Genomic DNA, 3,198 nt, shown 5'->3' with positions numbered 1-3,198 from the left:
CGCCCCCGTCTCCTCCCCCTCCTCCTTCTTGTGCCCCTTTGTGGCTTCCTCACAGCTGTCCTTAGTCTCACTCCGGGCAGTCGCCCCTGGCTACCTAACCTGCTGGCCGCTGGAATAAACTTCAGTAAAGGAGGCAAGCACGAGCAGCATCTGGTCACCGCACAGCTCACAGCATCCTGCTCACCACACAACACGACTTAGTCCCATGTGTCCTTGGGTGCTGGGGTCACAGAAGCAAGAGTCAGACGGAGCCGGCTCAATGCCTTGTGCTGCCACTTCCTTGGTGCATAATATTTATTGAAGTGGGAGCAGAGATCACCCGGCCACTATACGGGTTACACATTTATTCAACAGACCTCAGTGTCAATTTGCTAAGGATTTTTCCGCACTGGATTCTGTCTCTGGGCTTGGTGGCGTGGGAGGTGGGATCAAAGAGAGAAAAAGGCACAGCCTCTGTCTTCATGAAGCTTAGAGCTGAAAACAGGGGCTGGCAGACTTTTCCTGGAAAGGGCCAGAGAGTAAATCTTTTAGGCTTTACCACACATACAGTCTCTGTCACAACTACTCATCACTGCCACCCCAGTAGCAGAGAACAGCCAGGCAGCGAATGAGTAAGGGTGGCTGTGTTTCAATAAAACTTTATTTACAAAAAAAGGCAGCAGGCCAGATATGAGCAGTGGGCCACAGCTTGCCCACCTGGGGTCTAAAAAAACAATCCACTAATGGGGTGCCTGGGTGGCTCAGTCGGTTAAGCACCTGACACTTGATTTCAGCTCAGGTCATGATCTCACAGTTTGTGAGTTCAAGCTCCAAGTTGGGCTCTGCACTGACAGCATGGTGTCTGCTTGGGACACTCTCTCTCTCTCTCCCTCCTTCCCTCCATCGCTTTTCCCCTCCTCCTCTCTCTCTCAAAAATAAACATTAAAAAAAAAGAAGAACAATTCATCTATTTGTAGAACAAAGAGGACTTACACCAAGTCTGGTTTACAATTAGGAAATGTACTAACATGTCCTCCCTGGCCCCCGGGTAATAAACAGCACAGACTGCAGTCAAGTCTGAGCTGTTCGCAAACTGTGGCTCCACCAACTTGGCTCCAGCAATTTACAGAAACTCTCCAAACCCCAGATTTCTCGGTCTTAAAATGGCACGAGCAGTGGCCCATCTCCACGCCACCCAAAGCATCCTGCTCAACCTTGAACATGTCAGATGACTTAGTTGTACACGTCATTTGAGTTCATGATGACTGAAATGAAGTATGGAACGTGCTCAGGGCAATTCTTGGCTCCTCCTAGGCTAGATGACAGTGGTCATCGCCATCCACTCTCCTGATTATTAAAACTCCTTTAATATACCAGAAGTAGGATGACAAACTTTCAAATTTTAAAAAAATCTGTCTTGAACCATCAACCAACATCATACCTATGATGAGATCACAGAGGTGTTGTGTTTTTTATCTCGGAAGGTCCAGGCAATGAGCCAGCAATGTCTGATGACCTTACTAGAAAACTCCAAGGTGCCTAAGAGTGAAGGTGCGAGATGGTCAGCAAGGATGGTGAAAGACAATGAACTGAAGTGAAATATTTGCCTCGAATGCTCAGTTACTTATGAAAGTTACAATTTCCCTGTAAAGTATTCCATCTCCTCTGTTGCCCTAATCATCGGCTATACGAGAGCAACTATAACCGCTGTCCATCCTCCTCTTCTGTTCCCTCATTCTCTGTTTCTGCATCTTCTGGCAGTAGCGGGCTCCCCTGGTTTTCTTGGCCAAGGCCATTGGACAACCTCGGCTATTTTCCTAGACCTTCAGGAAAAGCACGTCTCCTCCAATCAAAAAGGCCCACTTCACACATGTGCACATGCACGCGCACGCGCGTGCACACACACACACACACACACACACACACTACTTCTCACACCGGCAGAAGTGTGCCTGCTGCTTTAGTTTTAATGTCAGCAGACAGGCATGCAGATTGACAAATAAGGCTGAGCTTCTGAGAATGGATTATCGTCTGAAAGCTGTGAACAAAGGCTGATTAGAGTTCAGTGTGTCACCTTGATTACCGACTCCTCCGTCAGCTAGGCCGGCATCACAAGCAGGCAAGTCTTCGTAAAGAAGGCAATATCCACTGGGCCTCATGCAAGGGGTGGGTTCGTAATGGAATAACGCTAATCGTAAGTGGGCATGTTGGAAGCTTAGAAAAGACTCGGCCTTTTAGCCAGGATGCTGTGGGTTGTAGGTGACAGACACCGAGCTTAACTGGGCTGATACAAAAAACAGGAAACTTGATCATGGAAGCAAACTAGTGGAAGGGCAGGGGAAGAGCCAGGCCTCCAGATGGTAAGTACCAGGGAATGGAATTCTACCACAACTCTGGACTCTGTCCTGCTGCTCTGCCTGTGTGTGTGCGTGTGTGTGCGTGTGCGTGTGTGTGTGTCCTTCTCTCACATCCATTCTCCTTCCTTCCGTGAAGCACGGTGCCAGGCTTACCCCTGAAGCATACCTGTGCCCATCTTTCCCTGTGGATTTGCAGGGCTGCCCCATATGGTTGTGCAGGCTGTGCACTGTACAGTTCTTGGAAGCACCATTCACATCGTGGTTTATGGCTGAGATGCAGAGACGGTGAGAGATGCCATAGAAAAGGCTTGATTGAAACCGTTTCTCAGCCTCCGCATGATGGACACTTTAGGTCAGATAATTCTCTGTTGTGGGGGACTGTCCTTTCACACTGTAGGATGATTAGCAACCCCCAGGCCTCCAGGGACTAGGTGGTAGTAACACACACAATCGTGCCAACCAAAAATGTGTCCAGACATTACCAAAAGTCCCCCTGAGGTGGGTAAAAGAGCACCATGTTGAGGGCCACTGATAAAGGAAAGATGCATCTTGCTCTGGAGAAAGCCATATGGTGGCTCACCCCAGGGGAAGAGAGAAAATCCCAACCTCCCTGGGAAGTGGCTGGTCTCATTCACAAAGCCTCCAAAGAGGATCTTAAGGACAAAAGCCCCAAGATGTAGTCCCATTAAAGAGAAGAGAGTGGAATTGGCAGAGAACCAAACTTGCGGCGGGCTTAACAGAACTCTAGGTTTCACAAGAAGTGTGGGAGCTCTCCAGGAAGCACAGCCCTTAACCATGTTTATACCGCTAGAGCACACAGGCTCCAAAGGTTCATAAAACTTGACCTTATTCATAAACCGGA

General features: G+C 48.7%; 1 protein-coding gene across 1 annotated transcript in view; it reads left to right on the top strand.

Moving 5' to 3' along the window:
- Positions 1 to 3,198, top strand: part of LOC144243740 (lipopolysaccharide-binding protein-like) — a 38,946-nt gene that overhangs the window by 27,813 nt on the left and 7,935 nt on the right.

This window comes from Crocuta crocuta, unplaced genomic scaffold (genome assembly GCF_008692635.1).
Source record: "Crocuta crocuta isolate KB4526 unplaced genomic scaffold, BGI_CrCroc_1.0 scaffold248, whole genome shotgun sequence".
NCBI lineage: Eukaryota > Metazoa > Chordata > Mammalia > Carnivora > Hyaenidae > Crocuta > Crocuta crocuta.
The sequence above is the reverse complement of the archived record's forward strand: the minus strand, read 5'-3'. Positions and strand labels throughout refer to the sequence as shown.